Here is an 18,586-nt window from a genome sequence, read left to right as displayed (position 1 = left end):
CTCACATTGGGTGCATGACCATAAAAGATGTTACTCATAGAAATAGAACAACCATTATTCTCTGACTTAAAAGAGTAACCGTCTCGCAATAAACAAGATCCAGATATAATTTTCATGCTCAACGCAGGCACTAAATAACAATGATTCAAGTTCATAACTAATCCTGATGGTAACTGAGGTGAAACTGTGCCGACGGCGATTGCATCAACCTTGGAACTATTTCCTACGCGCATCGTCACTTCATCTTTCGCCGGCCTTCGTCTATTCCACAGTTCCTGTTTCGAGTTGCAAATATGAGCAACAGAACAGGTATCGAATACCCAGGCACTACTACGAGAGCCGGTTAAGTACACATCAATAACATGTATATCAAATATACCTGATTTTTCTTTGCCCGCCTTCTTATCTGCCAGATACTTGGGGCAATTGCGCTTCCAATGACCCATACCCTTGCAATAGTAACACTCTATTTCAGGCTTAGGTCCAGCTTTGGGTTTCTTCGTCGGATTGGCAACAGGCTTGCCGCTCTTCTTTGAATTACCCTTCTTGCCTTTGCCGTTTCTCTTGAAACTAGTGGTATTATTCACCATCAACACTTGATGCTCTTTACGGAGTTCAGACTCTACGACTTTCAGCATCGCAAACAACTCGCCGGGTGACTTGTTCATCCCTTGCATGTTGTAGTTCAACACAAAGCCTTTATAGCTTGGCGGCAGTGATTGAAGGATTCTATCAGTGATAGCCTCTTGCGGGAGTTCAATCCCCAGCTCAGCTAGACGGTTTGAGTACCCAGACATTTTGAGCACATGTTCACTGACAGACGAGTTCTCCTCCATCTTGCAAGCATAGAATTTATCGGAGGTCTCATACCTCTCGATCCGGGCGTTCTTCTGAAAGATAAACTTCAACTCCTGGAACATCTCAAATGCTCCATGATGCTCAAAGCGACGTTGAAGTCCCGGTTCTAAGCCATACAAGACTGCACATTGAACTACTGAGTAGTCCTCCTTACGTGCTAACCAAGCGTTCTTAACATCCTGATCAGCCGTAGCGGGTGGTTCATCTCCTAGCGCAGCATTAAGGACATAATCCTTCTTCCCAACTTGTAAGATTAGCTTAAGATTACGAGCCCAGTCTACAAAGTTGCTTCGATCATCTTTCAACTTAGCTTTCTCTAGGAACGTATTAAAATTCAGGGTGACTGTCGCGTGAGCCATGATCTACAACACAAATATATTCAAAGTGGACTTAGACTATGTTCAAGATAATTAGAGTTTAACTTAATCAAATTATTTGCTAAACTCCCACTCAAAAAGTACATCTCTCTAGTCATTTGAGTGGTTCATGATCCACTTACACTAGCTCAAGTCCAATCATCACGTGAGTTGAGCATAGTTTCAGTGGTAAGCATCCCTATGCTAATCATATCATCTATATGATTTATGATTGACCTTTCGGTCTCATGTATTCCGAGGCCATGTCTGCACATGCTAGGCTCGTCAAGCTTAACCCGAGTGTTCCGCGTGCGCAACTGTTTTGCACCCGTTGTATGTGAATGTTGAGTCTATCACACCCGATCATCACGTGGTGTCTCGAAACGATGAACTGTAGCAACGGTGCACAGTCGGGGAGAACACAATTTCGTCTTGAAATTTTAGCGAGAGATCACCTCATAATGCTACCGTCGTTCTAAGCAAAATAAGGTGGATAAAAGGATTAACATCACATGCAATTCCTAAGTGACATGATATGGCCATCATCACGTGCTCCTTGATCTCCATCACCAAAGCACCGGCACGATCTTCTTGTCACGGGCGCCACACCATGATCTCCATCAATGAGTCGCCATCGGGGTTGTCGTGCTACTCATGCTATAACTACTAAAGCTACATCCTAGCAAAATAGTAAACGCATCTGCAAGCACAAACGTTAGTATAAAGACAACCCTATGGCTCGTGTCGGTTGCCGTACCATCGACGTGCAAGTCGATATAATCTATTACAACATGATCATCTCATACATCCAATATATCACATCACATCGTTGGCCATATCACATCACAAGCATACCCTGCAAAAACAATTTAGACGTCCTCTAATTTTGTTGTTGCATGTTTTACGTGGTGACCATGGGTATCTAGTAGGATCGCATCTTACTTACGCAAACACTACAACGGAGATATATGAGTTGCTATTTAACCTCATCCAAGGACCTCCTCGGTCAAATCCGATTCAACTAAAGTTGGAGAAACTGGCACTTGCCAGTCATCTTTGAGCAACGGGGTTACTCGTAGCGATGAAACCAGTCTCTCGTAAGCGTACGAGTAATGTCGGTCCAAGCCGCTTCAATCCAACAATACCGCGGAATCAAGAAAAGACTAAGAAGGGCAGCAAAACGCACATCACCGCCCACAAAAACTTTTGTGTTCTACTTGATAAGACATCTACGCATGAACCTAGCTCACGATGCCACTGTTGGGGAACGTCGCATGGGAAACAAAAAATTTCCTACGCGCACGAAGACCTATCATGGTGATGTCCATCTACGAGAGGGGATATTCGATCTACGTACCCTTGTAGATCGCACAGCAGAAGCGTTAGTGAACGCGGTTGATGTAGTGGAACGTCCTCACGTCCCTCGATCCGCCCCGCGAACCGTCCCGCGATCAGTCCACGATCTAGTGCCGAACGGACGGCACCTCCGCGTTCAGCACACGTACAGATCGACGATGATCTCGGACTTCTTGATCCAGCAAGAGATACGGAGAGGTAGATGAGTTCTCCGGCAGCGTGACGGCACTCCGGAGGTTGGTGATGATCTTATCTCGACAGGGCTCCGCCCGAGCTCCGCAGAAACGCGATCTAGAGGTAAAACCGTGGAGATATGTGGTCGGGCTGCCGTGGCAAAGTTGTCTCAAATCAGCCCTAAAACCTCCGTATATATAGGGGGAAGAGGGGGAGCCTTGCCTTGGGGCTCAAGGGGCCCCAAGGGGGTCGGCCGAGCGGAGTCCTCCCCTTCCAAACCGAATCCAACTAGGTTTGGAAGGAGGAGTCCTTCCCGTTTTTCCCACCTCCTCTTTTTTTTCTCTTTGATTTTCTTCCTATGGCGCATAGGGCCTTCTTGGGCTGTCCCACCAACTCACTAAGGGCTGGTGCGCCACCCCCAAGGCCTATGGGCTTCCCCGGGGTGGGTTGCCCCCCCCCCCCCCCCGGTGAACACCCAGAACCCATTCGTCATTCCCGGTACATTCCCGGTAACTCCGAAAACCTTCCAGTAATCAAATGAGGTCATCCTATATATCAATCTTTGTTTCCCGACCATTCCGGAAACCCTCGTGACGTCCGTGATCTCATCCAGGACTCCGAACAACATTCGGTAACCAACCATATAACTCAAATACGCATAGAACAACGTCGAACCTTAAGTGTGCAGACCCTGCGGGTTCGAGAACTATGTAGACATGACCCGAGTGACTCCTCGGTGAATATCCAATAGCGGGACCTCGATGCCCATATTGGATCCCACATATTCTAGGAAGATATTATCGTTTGAACCTCAATGCCAAGGATTCATATAATCCCGTATGTCATTCCCTTTGTCCTTCGGTATGTTACTTGCTCGAGATTCGATCGTCAGTATCCGCATACCTATTTCAATCTCGTTTACCGGCAAGTCTCTTTACTCATTCCGTAATACAAGATCCCGCAACTTACACTAAGTCACATTGCTTGCAAGGCTTGTGTGTGATGTTGTATTACCGAGTGGGCCCCGAGATACCTCTCCGTCACACGGAGTGACAAATCCCAGTGTCGATCCATACTAACTCAACAAACACCTTCGGAAACACCTGTAGAGCATCTTTATAGTCACCCAGTTACGTTGCGACGTTTGATACACACAAAGCATTCCTCCGGTGTCAGTGAGTTATATGATCTCATGGTCATAGGAACAAATACTTGACACGCAGAAAACAATAGCAACAAAATGACATGATCAATATGCTACGTCTATTAGTTTGGGTCTAGTCCATCACCTGATTCTCCTAATGACGTGATCCAGTTATCAAGCAACAACTTCTTGTTCATAATCAAAAGACCCTGACTATCTTTGATCAACTGGCTAGCCAACTAGAGGCTTGCTAGGGACAGTGTTTTGTCTATGTATCCACACATGTATATAAGTCTTCATTCAATACAATTATAGCATGGATAATAAACGATTATCTTGATACAGGAATTATAATAATAACTATATTTATTATTGCCTCTAGGGCATAATTCCAACATGGAGAGCCGCTGGTAGCAGCGGAAGGGCGAGCAGGGGGAGGAGGGGGTGGTAGAGGAGGAGGTGGGGGCGACGCCATGGCAGGTGCGTTGCGAGGGAGGAGCAGCGGAAGGGCGGTCTAGCTACAGGAGAGGAGATGGCCCGGCCTCTGATACCATGTAAACAGGAAGAATGGGTAGAATGGCACCCTTGAGGTGCTCCCGATCGTATTACACTCAATATATATGTACATAGTACAGCCGTTACAACAAGGGTGCGAGGTGCCGGGTAGTGGCGACGTGCATGAGATCGTGGGATCGTGCAGTCGTGCCTGCTAGTGTGGAGAGAGGAGTTTGACTGTCTAACAAGGGGAACCTGCAGTGGAGTCGCAAAGAACCACAATCAGATCAAAGAATCACTCCCAAGCAAAAGGAGCTCCTGCCCCTCTACGGGAGGCTCACCCGAGTGGTGGTGGGCGACAGGAAGGCCACTTCCTTCTGGTATGATGCGTGGCTGATCAGCGGTCCTCTCCGCTTGGCGTTCCCCGTCCTGTTTACGCATGCTACCTGCCCGGAGGTCACGGTTTGGGATACCCGACAGTGTGGCGTGTGTGTTGTGCTGGTGTCCCGGCTCACCCCACTGGCGGACCGGGAGTGTGCTACGACCCAGCTGCTTCTGGATGGATGCCCTCCTACGATGATGCCGGACTATCGGACCATGACCCTTTGCGCTACCCCCAAGGGCAGGTTCTCGTCTCGGAAGGCCTACGAGTTGGAAGATTGATCTATTTGCCTTGCTTTGATATGTTACAATGTACAAGTATATATACTAGGAGAGCCCTCTACTAGTCCTAGAAAGGAGGCACGCAGGCCATGATCATGGGATCCTAAAAGAGTGGGTCAACCTAGACTTAGTGTTACATCATATGTGTGTACAACGTGTCTAACACCCCCCTCAGCCGGAACTCCATTTGGATGGACGTTGAGGCTGGATCTGAAGTCGTTGAAGACTTGAGAAGGCAATCCTTTGGTGAACACATCGGCGAATTGAGAGCTTGAAGGTACATGTAGAACACGAGCTTCTCCAAGGGCGATGCGATCACGAACAAAATGAAGGTCGATCTCGATGTGTTTAGTTCGCTGATGTTGCACGGGATTGCAAGCCAAGTATGAAGCACTCACGTTGTCACAATAGACGATTGTGGCCCGCTGTGGTGGGAGACGAAGCTCATGGAGTAATTGCCGTAGCCAACAGGACTCAGCCACACAATTCGCCAGACCCCTATACTTGGCTTCGGCGCTGGAACGTGAGATGGTGGGTTGGCGCTTGGAAGACCATGAGATGAGATTAGAGCCAAGGAACACACAAAACCCGGAGGTGGATTTTCGTGTATCGGGATAGCCGGCCCAATCCACATCGGTATATGCAATGAGGTCTTGACAGGAAGACTTATAGAACTGGATGCCGAAATGAGAAGTGCCCTTTAGGTAACGCAAGATACGTTTGACAAGCTGCATGTGTGTGTCGCGTGGAGCATGCATGAACAGGCAAGCTTGCTTAACGGCATAGGCGATGTCGGGGGCGGGTGAGAGTGAGGTATTGTAGTGCACCGACAAGACTTCTATACTTGGTGGGGTTAGAGAGAAGAGCACCATCAGTAGAGGAGACTTTGGCACTAGTGTCGATGGGGGTGAAAACTGGTTTGCAATTGAGCATGTTGGCACGGTCAAGAATCTCTAAGGTGTATTGTTGTTGACAAAGAAAGAGACCCTCGCGAGTAGGAGTGACATTAAGACCTAAAAATGATGTAAGGCACCCTAAGTCGGTCATGGAGAATTCCGACTTGAGAGAGGTAATGCTCGAGGTGAGTGTGCAAGGAGAGTTGGGGGTGAGTATAATATCATCAACGTAGACTAGGAGGTAAGCAATGGATGTACCATGGTGCAAGAAGAAGAGGGAGGAGTCACTCTTGGATGCATGGAACCCGAGAGAGATAAGGAATGCTTGAAAGCGTAGAAACCACGTGCACTGAGCTTGTTTTAAGCCATAGAGAGACTTACGTAGGAGGCACACATGATCGGGGTGCTTGGAGTCCACAAAACCGACAGGTTGTGCACAGTACACCGTTTCTTTGAGATCACCATGGAGGAATGCATTTTTTACGTTGAGTTGATGAATGGGCCATGAGTGAGACGTTGCAATGCTCAATACAACGCGAATTATGGCTGGCTTCACCACTGGACTGAAGGTGTCACCATAATCGATGCCCTCCTGTTGGGTGAAACCACGTACAACCCACCGAGCCTTATACCGGGCCAAAGTGCCATCAGTGTTGAACTTGTGATGATAGATCCATTTCCCTGTGACGACATTGACACCTACAGGTTTAGGCACCAAAGACCAAGTGAAGTTGTTCATTAAAGCATAGTACTCATCAAGCATAGCTTGTTTCCAATTGGGGTCTTTGAGGGCTGTTTTATATGAGGAAGGAATCGGTGAGATGGAAGTAGGGGAAGTGGATGAAAGAAAAAGGCGTTTTGGCATGCAGTATCCACGTTTTTCTCGTGTGGTCACTGTATGAGAATTATGTGGAGGAGGAACGGGTAGCGCATTGGCAGGAAGACGTGGCGCAGGCGGCTTAGCTGGCGCACGGGCCGAAGAGGATGTTGCATGGCCAGGGGAATCGGTCGGGGATGTGGAGGCGGGCGCATGATCCGAGGAGGATGCGGTGCCAGTGGGGTTGGTGGGCGACGCGGTCTGTGCGGGCGAATCAGCCGCAGAGGAGGCGCGTGGGCTGGTGGTTGCGGGCACGGTCCGCGAGGCGGATCTGTCAGCCCGGGGAAGTGGCGAGGGAGAGGGCGTTGGTGGTTGGTGCGGAACGGTAGTGGTGGACCCCGGGGCAGGCGGGAAAGCGGGTGCCGACACGGGAGGCGGTTGGAGTGGCCCTGGCGCAGCCTTGGGATCGGCAGCGACCGGTAGGGGGGGTTGTTGTGCATGGGGATTTGCTGTGGACGTAGCTCCCGTGTGGCCAGAAGGGGGTGGTGTATATGGAAAAATATTCTCGTCAAAGACAACGTGTCGGGACACAATGACGTGGCGATTGTCTAAGTCGTAGCAGCGGTAGCCTTTGTGTTCCAAAGGGTAACCCAAAAACACGCAACGAGTAGAGCGAGGAGAGAGCTTGTTAGGCATTGTGGCATAGAGATTGGGGAAGCATAAGGAGCCAAAAACGCGAAGATGATCATATTGGGAGTGTGTACCGTGAAGGAGGTAGTAGGGAGTGAGTGGCATAGTGGAGCGAGAGGGACGACGGTTTAGGAGGTAAGTGGCAGTATGTAGATCTTCAACCCAAAATGGTGGGTGAGTCTGGCTTGGAGAAGAAGCGTGCGAATGATGTCGTTTGTTGTGCGGATGAGGCGTTCAGCTTTCCCGTTTTGTGGTGAGGTGTGTGGGCATGAAAAGCGATAGGCTATGCCATTTGAGAAGAAGAAGCTAATTAAGGATGAGTTGATGAATTCGCCACCATTGTCGCATTGCATAGACTTGATAATGACATTCTATTGTGTATGAACAAAAGTAAAAAAGCGTTGTAAGATGGTGGATGTGTCGGACTTGTTGCGCATGGGAAATGTCCAGGAATAGTGTGTAAAATCATCCAAAACGACCAAGTAGTATTGAAAACCGGAGAAAGTTGCAACAGGTCTAGTCCATAGATCACAATGAATTAAATCAAATGGAGCAAAGGTTTTGCTATGGGAAGAAGGAAAAGGAAGGCGAGGTTGGCGGCCAAGCTGACATGCACTACAGGGAGTGTGTGCGGCCTTATTACAGGAACTAAGGAAATCACGAGTAATTGACGAGAGGGTGATAGCGCCGGGGTGTCCAAGACGACGATGCCACAAATCCGACGGGGAGCTGGCGAGGAGCGCAGTGGTGGTCGTAGCAGGCGACGAGCCGGTGAAGGGGTAGAGATCACCGTAGCTAACGGAGATCATGAGGACCCTCCGAGTGCGAAGATCCTTCACAAGAAAACCACACGGGTAAAATTTAATAGAGAAAGCATTATCTTTGATGAACTTGCGAACAAAGATTAGGCTGGTGATGACATTAGGAGAAACAAGAACATCAGTGAGGCGTAAGTCGTGGGGAGGGAGATGAGTGGTGCCGGTGGCGGTGACGGGGATGTGAGACCCATTGCCAACAAGAATGCTAGATAGTATAAGAAAGCAAACCACCACTTCCTTAGGTACTGTAGCAAACTTGAATTCTACTTATGTTGATGTTGGGTTACTGTATTTTCAATCTTCCATGGCTAATACCCCCCGATACTATCCATAGTTTCATCAAAATAAGCAACCAACACAACAAAAACAAAATTTGTTAACAGCAGACCAGTCTGAGCAATCTTTATACTTCGTATACTTCCGGTACTTCAAAAATTCTGAAACATTACGACAGTCTGAAGAATTTGCATAGCAATCAGCATAAAAAAGAATCAACTCAAAAGCTCTTATAGAACAAAAACCAAAATTATTTTCGTGAGCAGAAAGTTTCTGTCTTTTCCAGCATGACCAAACGATCATCCCCAAGACTAATCATAACGGTTTTGCTTGGCACAAACACAAAAAGAAACACAAAAAACACAATCATAACAGAATTATGAAAGTGTGGAAAACACAAAACAGAAACAAAAAGGATAGATTCGTTGGGTTGCCTCCCAACAAGCGCTATTGTTTAACGCCCTTAGCTAGGAAAAAGGTGATGGAATCACGTATAGTCATCTTTGGTGCTCAAACCATAAGTAGCCCTCATCATAGATTCATAAGGCAATCTTATTTTCTTTCTAGGAAAGTGCTCCATGCCCTTCTTTAGGGGTAATTGAAATCTAATATTCCCTTCCTTCATATCGATGATAGCACCAATAGTCCTTAGGAAAGGTCTACCAAGAAAAATGGGACATGAAGGATTGCAATCTATGTCAAGTACAATTAAATCCACGGGTACATAGTTCTTATTTGCAACAATAAGAACATCATCGATCCTTCCCATGGGTTTCTTGACAGTAGAATCCGCAAGATGCAAATTAAGAGAACACTCTTCAATCTCATGAAAACCAAGAATATCACATAATGACTTTGGAATCGCGGAAACACTAGCACCCAAATCACACAAAGCATTGCACTCATAGTTTTTGATCTTGATTTTGATAGTAGGTTCCCACTCATCATGAAGTTTTCTAGGAATAGAGACTTCTAGTCCGAGCTTCTCTTCAAGAGATTTCATCATAGCATCTACGATATGCGCGGTAAAGGCTTTGCTTTGGCTATAAGCATGTGAAGAGTTTGCAACGGATTGCATTAAAGAGATCCATTCAAACAAGGAGCAATTATCATAATTGAATTCCTTGAAATCCAAAGTGGGAGTTTCATTACTACCCAAAATTTTGATTTCTTCTACTCCACTCTCCACACCTTTATCATCAAGATAGGTGGACTCTGAATCATTGGGGCGTCTTTCAACCAAAGTGGCTTCATATCCAGCCCCTTCATCAATAGGTTTGAGACGCGAAAACAAAGATTCAAGAGGAGACACACCAAGCACTTTAAGATCTTCGTGATTTGCATCACTAGAACGCACCCTTTTAAACCATTCATGCCTAGCGCGAATTTGGGCGGTTCTTTCTTTGCTCTCATTCACGGAGACACGCATAGCTTTCAAAGTTTCATCCAAGTTGACCTTGGGAGGAGCACATCTAACTTTCAAAGCATCAATATCACAAGACATCCTATCAACGCTCTTAGCCAAATCGTCAATTTTGAGTAGTTTTTCCTCTATGGACGCATTGAAAATCTTTTGAGAGTTGATGAACTCTTTGATATTACTCTCTAAAGCAGAGTGTAATTTGTTGTGATTTCCATAAGTGTTGTTGTAGGAATTGTCATAATTTTTAGAGGAGTTACTAGGGAAAGGCCTAGGAACATAGTTTCCTCTAAAAGCATTGTTGTTGCCAAAATTGTTCCTACCAACAAAATTAACGTCCAAACCAGCGTTGTTACTTTCAATCAAGGAATATAGTGGCATGTCATTAGGATCTAAAGGAGCGTTTCTACTAGCAACCAAATTCATCAACTCGTCCATCTTAGCACTAAGCGAGTTAATTTCTTCTATAGCGTGTACCTTTTTGCTAGCAGGTGATCTTTCAGTATGCCACTGAGAGTAGTTGGTCATGATATTGTCTAGGAGTTTTGTAGCGTCTCCTAACGTGATTTCCATGAACGTTCCACCTGAGGCAGAGTCCAAGATATTGCAAGAACCGAAATTCAAACCAGCGTAAAAGATTTGTATAATCATCCACAAACTCAAGCCATGAGCGGGACAATTTCTAATCATTCACTTCATCCTCTCCCAAGATTGTGCAACGGGTTCATGATCAAGTTGCTTGGAATTCATGATATCGTTACGTAAGGAGATAATCTTAGCCGTTGGAAAATACTTGGATATGTAAGCATCTTTGCACTTATCCCAAGAATCGATACTATTTTTAGGCAAAGAAGAAAACCAAGTTTTTGCGCGATCTCGCAACGAGAAAGGAAAAAGCTTCAACTTAATCACGTCATTATCCACATCTCCTTTCTTTTGCATATCTTAAAGATCAATGAAGGTATTGAGATGGGATGCGGCATCTTCACTAGGAAGGCCAGAGAATTGCTCTTTCATAACAAGATTCAGCAAAGCTGCGTTGATTTCATTCGATTCCGCACTAGTGGCGGGAGCAATCGGAGTACTAATAAAATCATTATTATTGGTACTCAAGAAGTCGCAAAGTTTGGTGTTTTCAGCCATGATGACTTCAACAAACAAACAAGCACACAAGCAAGCAAAAAAAACGGCAAAAAGGCAAAAGGCAAAAGAAAACGGCAAAGGAGAAAGGCAAATGAAAACGACAAATGTGAAGTGGGGGAGAGGAAAACGAGAGGCAAGTGGCAAAAAAAGTAAATGCAAGAGATGAGTTTTTGAGACCTACTTGGATAGATCTCTCCTTCCCCGACAACGACGCCAGAAATTCTTCTTGCTACTGCGACAAAAGACCTTCCAACGGCGCCAGAAACAAGCGTGCTGACGGGAGACTATTCTTGTCTTGATTCTCCTCAGCAACGGCACCAAGAATCCTTCTGCTACGGCTACGCCTTTAGGGACTTTCTAGGCAAACATGCAAAGGATTTCCCCGTGTCCTTGGAGCCTTGCGTTGGTGTTCCCTCGAAGCAGAAAGGGTGATGTAGCACAGCGGCGGTAAGTATTTCCCTCAGTTTTGAGAACCAAGGTATCGATCCAGTGAAGGAGTATCACAAGTGCCTGCACAAACACAAAGAGCTTGCTCCCAACGCTATGAAGGGGTTGTCAATACCTTATAGATTGTTTGCCAAGTGAGAACTGAAAGCAACAAAGTAACAAAGCAAAGTAAAAGCGAAAGTGGAAATGATAAGTGTGAATAGACCCGGGGGCCGTAGTGTTCACTAGTGGCTTCTCTCATGAAAGCAAGTAGACGGTGGGTGAACAAATTACTGTCGAGCAATTGATAGAACCGCGCGAAGTCGTGACATCATCTATGGCAATGATTATATCTATCGGCATCACGTCCAAAACAAGTAGACCGATACTTTCTGCATCTACTACTATTACTCCACACGTCGACCGCTATCCAGCATGCTCTAGTGTATTAAGTCCAAAAGAATAGAGTAACGCCTTAAGCAAGATGACATGATGTAGATGGACAATCTCATATCTACGACAAAGCCCATCTTGTTATCCTTGATGGCAACTACATGATGTGTGCCTTGCTGCCCCTACTGTCACTGGGAAAGGTCACCACACGGTAAGAACCCAAAACCAAGCACTTCTCCCATTGCAAGAATCATAGATCTAGTTGGCCAAAGAAAACCCAAGACTCGGAGAGACTTACAAGGATATCAAATCATGCATATAAGAAATCAGCAAAGACTCAAATATATATCATAGATAATCTGATCACAAATCCACAATTCATCGAATCTCAACAAACACACCGCCAAAGAGAATTACATCGGATAGATCTCCATGAAGATCATGGATAACTTTGTATTCAAGATCCAAGAGAGAGAAGAAGCCATCTAGCTACTAACTACGGACCCGTAGGTCTGACGTGAACTACTCACGAGTCATTGGAGGGGGATGATGTTGATGAAGAAGCCCTCCAACTCCAAAGTCCCCTCCGGCAGGGCACCGGGAGGGTCTCCAGAGGAGATCTCGCGGAAACGGAAGTTTGCGGCGGCGGAAAAGTGTTTTCGTGGACGCCCTGATTGTTTTCTGGATTTTTAGGGAATTTGTAGGCCAAAGACCTAGGGCAGGGGGGCACCAGGGAGGCCACAAGCTTGGTTGCAGCGACCTCCCCCTGGCCACAACAACAGGGCTTGTGGTCTCCCTGTGGGCCCACTTGCTTGGCCCTCAAGCCTCCCGATCTTCTTCCGTTCTGGAAAAAATCATTTTGGGGATTTTATTCCGTTTGGACTCCGTTCCAAAATCAGATCTGAAAAGAGTCAAAAACACAGAAAAAACTAGAACTCGCACTTGGCACTGAGTTAATAAGTTAGTCCCAAAAAAAGATATAAAAGGTAAACAAAACATCCAAAGTTGACAAGATAACAGCATGAAACCATAAAAAATTATAGATACGTTTGAGACGTATCAAGCATCCCCAAGCTTAACTCCTTCTCGTCCTCGAGTAGGGAAGTGATAAAGAATGAATTTTTGATGCTTTCATGCTACCGAGCGTAGATGTCCTCTGTAACTCCTCTTATGTGACGTGAATGTTCAGATCCATTAGATTCAAAACAATAGTTTTCTATTGACGTGGAAACAATAATACTTCAAGCAAACTAGCAAAGTAATCATGAACTTTCAAAATAACAAGGCCAAAAGAAAGTTATCCCTACAAAATCATATAGTCTGGCTATGCTCTATCATCATTGCACAACGAATTTAAATCATGCACAACCCCGGTATTGGCCAAGTAATTGTTTTCGCACCTTTACTTTCTCAAACTTTTTCAAATCCCACGCAATACATGAGCGTGAGCCATGGTCTTAGCACTATAAGTGGTGTGGAGTGTGGTGGAGGTTGCAAGAAAAACAAAGAGAAGATGGTCACATTAACTAGGCATATCAATGAGTTGTGGAGATGCTCATCAATAGATATCAATGTGAATGAGTAGGGATTGCCATACAAATGATGCACTAGAGCTAAGAGTATGTGAAAGCTCTTAAAGAAAACTAGTGGGTGTGCATCCAACTTGCTTACTCACGAAGATCTAAGGAAATTTTGAGGAAGCCTATCATTGGAATATACAAGCCAAGTTATATGATGAAAATTTCCCACTAGCTATATGGTGGTGACAAACCGAGAGACTCTCAATCATGAAGATCATGGTGCTTAATATGCACAAGTGTGGAAAAGTGGTAGCATTGTCCCTTCTCTCTTTTTCTCTCATTTTTTTTGGATGGGCTCTTTGGCCTCTTTTTTTTTTGGTGGGCATCTTTGGCCTCTTTTATTTCCTCACATGGGACAATGCTCCATCATTGATGATCATCACACTTACAACTCAAAACTTAGAGCAACGATGACTCTATATGGAATGCCTTCGGTAGTGTACCATGACAATGATCTAGCATGGCATGGACATTAATGGAAACATCATGCTAGCTATCTTACGATCATGCAATGGCAATGTAGACGTGGTAGCACATGTCATGGTGGTAGTTGCATGGTAATATATCTCGGAATGACTTAAAAAAGCCATAGTAGGTAGGTATGGTGGCTGTTTTGAGGGAGGCTAATGGGTTTTGTGCACCGGCGAAAGTTGAACGGCACTAAAGAAGATAGTGATGGTGGAAGGTGAAAGTGCATCTAAACCATGGACTCAACATTAGTCATGAAGAACTCATATACTTGTTGCAAAAGTTTTATTAGTAATCGAAACAAAGTATTCAACGCATACTCCTAGGGGAAGGGTTGGTAGGTATAAACCATCGCGCGATCCCGACCGCCACACAAAGGATGACAATCAATAGACTAATCATGCTCAGACTTCATCACATAGTGGTTCACCATACGTGCATGCTACGGGAATCACTAACTTCAACACAAGTATTTCTAGATCCACAACACCTTACTAGTATAACTTCAATGTTACCATAACCACAACTCAAAACTAGTTGAGATGAATCAAACTTCTCTAACTATTCAATGCACATGAAGGAGGAAGTTTTCGTATCCCTTTGGATAACTACCCATTTTGAGACTACTTTCATAGCATCTACCAAGCCATGCACCGCCATGCTCTAAAAGATATAAGTGAAGCACATAGAGCAAAATCAACTAGCTCAAAAGATATAAGTGAAGCACATGTGAGCTGAATTGTCTAACCAAAGGATATAAGTGAAGCTCGACAAAATCACGGTGAGTGCATGTATCTCTCTAGGTGTGCAGCAAGGATGATTGTGACACAACAAAAATAAAAGACTCCTACGATACAAGATGCTCCAAGCAAAACACATAACATGTGGTGAATAAAAATATAGCCCCAAGTAACGTTACCGATGGATTGAAGACGAAAGAGGTGATGCCTTCCCGGGGCATCCCCAAGCTTAGGCTTTTACGGCATCCTTAATCATCTTGGGGTGCCTTGGGCATCCCCAAGCTTGAGCTCTTGCCACTCTTTATCTTTTTGTCCATAAGAACTTCGCCCAAAATTTGAAAACTTCACAACACGAAAGTTAAACACAAACTCGTGATAACATTAGTATAAGAAAGCAAACCACCACTTCCTTAGATACTGTAGCAAACTTGAATTCTACTTATGTTGATGTTGGGTTACTGTATTTTCAATATTCCATGGATAATACCCCCCGATACTATCCATAGTTTCATCAAAATAAGCAAACAACACAACAAAAACAGAATATGTTAACAGCAGACCAGTCTTTAGCAATATGTATACTTCGTATACTTCTGGTACTTCAAGTTTTTTGCAAAATTACGACATTCTGAAGAATTTGCATAGCAATCATCAGCAAAAAGAATCAACTCAAAAGCTCTTACAGAAAAACAATGAAAATTCTTTTCGTGAGAAGAAAGTTTCTGTCTTTTCCAGCATGACCAAACGATCATCCCCAAGACTAATCATAACGGTTTTGCTTGGCACTAACGCAAAAAGAAACACAAAAAACACACTCATAACAGAATTATGAAAGTGTGGAAAACAAAAAACAGAAACAAAAAGGATAGATTCGTTGGGTTGCCTCCCAAGAAGCGCTATTGTTTAACGCCCTTAGCTAGGCAAAAGGTGATGGAATCACGTATAGTCATCTTTGGTGCTCAAACCATAAGTAGCCCTCATCATAGATTTATAAGGCAATCTTATTTTCTTTCTAGGAAAGTGCTCCATGCTCTTCTTTAGGGGTAACTGAAATCTAATATTCCCTTCCTTCATATCGATGATAGCACCAATAGTCCTTAAGAAAGGTCTACCAAGAATAATGGGATATGAAGGATTGCAATCTATGTCAAGTACAATGAAATCCACGGGTACATAGTTCTTATTTGCAACAATAAGAACATCATCGATCCTTCCCATGGGTTTCTTGACAGTATAATCCGCAAGATGCAAATTAAGAGAACACTCTTCAATCTCATGAAAACCAAGAATATCACATAAAGACTTTGGAATCACGGAAACACTAGCACCCAAATCACACAAAGCATTGCACTCATAGCTTTTTATCTTGATTTTGATAGTAGGTTCCCACTCATCATGAAGTTCTCTAGGTATAGAGACTTCTAGTCCGAGCTTCTCTTCAAGAGATTTCATCATAGCATCTACGATATGCGCGGTAAAGGCTTTGCTTTGGCTATAAGCATGTGGAGAGTTTGCAATGGATTGCATTAAAGAGATGCATTCAAACAAGGAGCAATTAATATAATTGAATTCCTTGAAATCCAAAGGGGGAGTTTCATTACTAACCAAAATTTTGATTTCTTCTACTCCACTCTCCACACCTTTATCATCAAGATAGGTGGACTCCGAATCATTGGGGCGTTTTTCAACCAAAGTGGATTCATATCCAGCCCCTTCATCAATAGGTTTGAGACGCGAAAACAAAGATTCAAGAGGAGACACACCAAGCACTTTAAGATCTTCGTGAGTTGCATCACTAGAACGCACCCTTTTAAACCATTCATGCCTAGCGCGAATTTGGGCGGTTCTTTCTTTGCTCTCATTCATGGAGACACGCATAGCTTTCAAAGTTTCATCCAAGTTGACCTCGGGAGGAGCACATCTAACTTTCAAAGCATCAATATCACAAGACATCCTATCAACGCTCTTAGTCAAATCATCAATTTTGAGTAGTTTTTCCTCTATGGACGCATTGAAAATCTTTTGAGAGTTGATGAACTCTTTGATATTACTCTCTAAATCAGAGGGTAATTTCTTGTGATTTCCATAAGTGTTGTTGTAGGAATTTCCATAATTGTTAGAGGAGTTACTAGGGAAAGGCCTAGGAACATAGTTTCCTCTAAAAGCATTGTTGTTGCCAAATTGTTCCTACCAACAAAATTAACGTCCAAACTAGCGTTGCTACTTTCAATCAACGAAGATAGTGGCATGTCATTAGGATCTAAAGGAGCGTTTCTACTAGCAACCAAATTCATCAACTCGTCCATCTTAGCACTAAGCGAGTTAATTTCTTCTATAGCGTGTACCTTTTTGCTAGCAGGTGACCTTTGAGTATGCCACTGAGAGTAGTTGGTCATGATATTGTCTAGGAGTTTTGTAGCATCTCCTAACGTAATTTCCATGAACGTTCCACCTGAGGCGGAGTCCAAGATATTGCGAGAAGAGAAATTAAAACCAGCGTAAAAGATTTGTATAATCATCCACAAACTCAAGCCATGAGCGGGACAATTTCTAATCATTAACTTCATCCTCTCCCAGGATTGTGCAACGTGTTCATGATAGAGTTGCTTGAAATTCATGATATCGTCACGTAAGAAGATAATCTTAGCCGGCGGAAAATACTTGGATATGTAAGCATCTTTGCACTTATCCCAAGAATCGATACTATTTTTAGGCAAAGAAGAAAACCAAGTTTTTGCGTGATCTCGCAACGAGAAAGGAAAAAGCTTAAACTTAATCACGTCATTATCCACATCTCTTTTATTTTGCATATCGCAAAGCTCAATGAAGGTATTGAGATGGGATGCGGAATCTTCACTAGGAAGGCCAGAGAATTGCTCTTTCATAACAAGATTCAGCAAAGCTGCGTTGATTTCATACGATCCCGCACTAGTGGCGGGATCAATCGGAGTACTAATAAAATCATTATTATTAGTACTCGAGAAGTCGCAAAGTTTGGTGTTTTTAGCCATGATGACTTCAACAAACAAACAAGCACACAAGCAAGCAAAAAAAGGCAAAAGGCAAAAGATAATGGCAAAGGAGAAAGGCAAATGAAAACGACAAATGTGAAGTGGGGGAGAGGAAAACGAGAGGCAACTGGCGAAAAAAGTAAATGCAAGAGATGAGTTTGTGAGACCTACTTGGATAGATCTCTCCTTCCCCGGCAACGGCGCCAGAAATTCTTCTTGCTACCGTGACAAAATACCTTCCAACGGTGCCAGAAAAAAGCGTGCTGACGGGAGACTATTCTTGTCTTGATTCTCCTCAGCAATGGCACCAGGAATCCTTCTGCTACGGCTACGCCTTTAGGGACTTCCTAGGAAAATATGCACATGATTTCCCCGTGGCCTTGGAGCCTTGCGTTGGTGTTCCCTCGAAGCGGAAAGTGTGATGTAGCACAGCGGCGGTAAGTATTTCCCTCAGTTTTGAGAACCAAAATATCGATCCAGTGAAGGAGTATCACAAGTGCCCGCACAAACACAAAGAGCTTGCTCCCAACACTATGAAGGGGTTGTCAATCCCTTATAGATTGTTTGCCAAGTGAGAACTGAAAGCAACAAAGTAACAAAGCAAAATAAAAGCGAAAGTGGAAACGATAAGTGTGAATAGACCCGGGGGCCGTAGTGTTCACTAGTGGCTTATCTCATGAAAGCAAGTATACGGTGGGTGAACAAATTACTGTCGAGCAATTGATAGAACCATGCAAAGTCGCGACGTCATCTATGGCAATGATTATATCTATAGGCATCACGTCCAAAACAAGTAGATCGATACTTTCTGCATCTACTACTATTACTCCACACGTCGACCGCTATCCAGCATGCATCTAGT

This window comes from Hordeum vulgare, chromosome 7H (assembly GCF_904849725.1).
Source record: "Hordeum vulgare subsp. vulgare chromosome 7H, MorexV3_pseudomolecules_assembly, whole genome shotgun sequence".
Lineage (NCBI taxonomy): Eukaryota > Viridiplantae > Streptophyta > Magnoliopsida > Poales > Poaceae > Hordeum > Hordeum vulgare.
Note: the sequence above shows the minus strand (reverse complement) of the source record.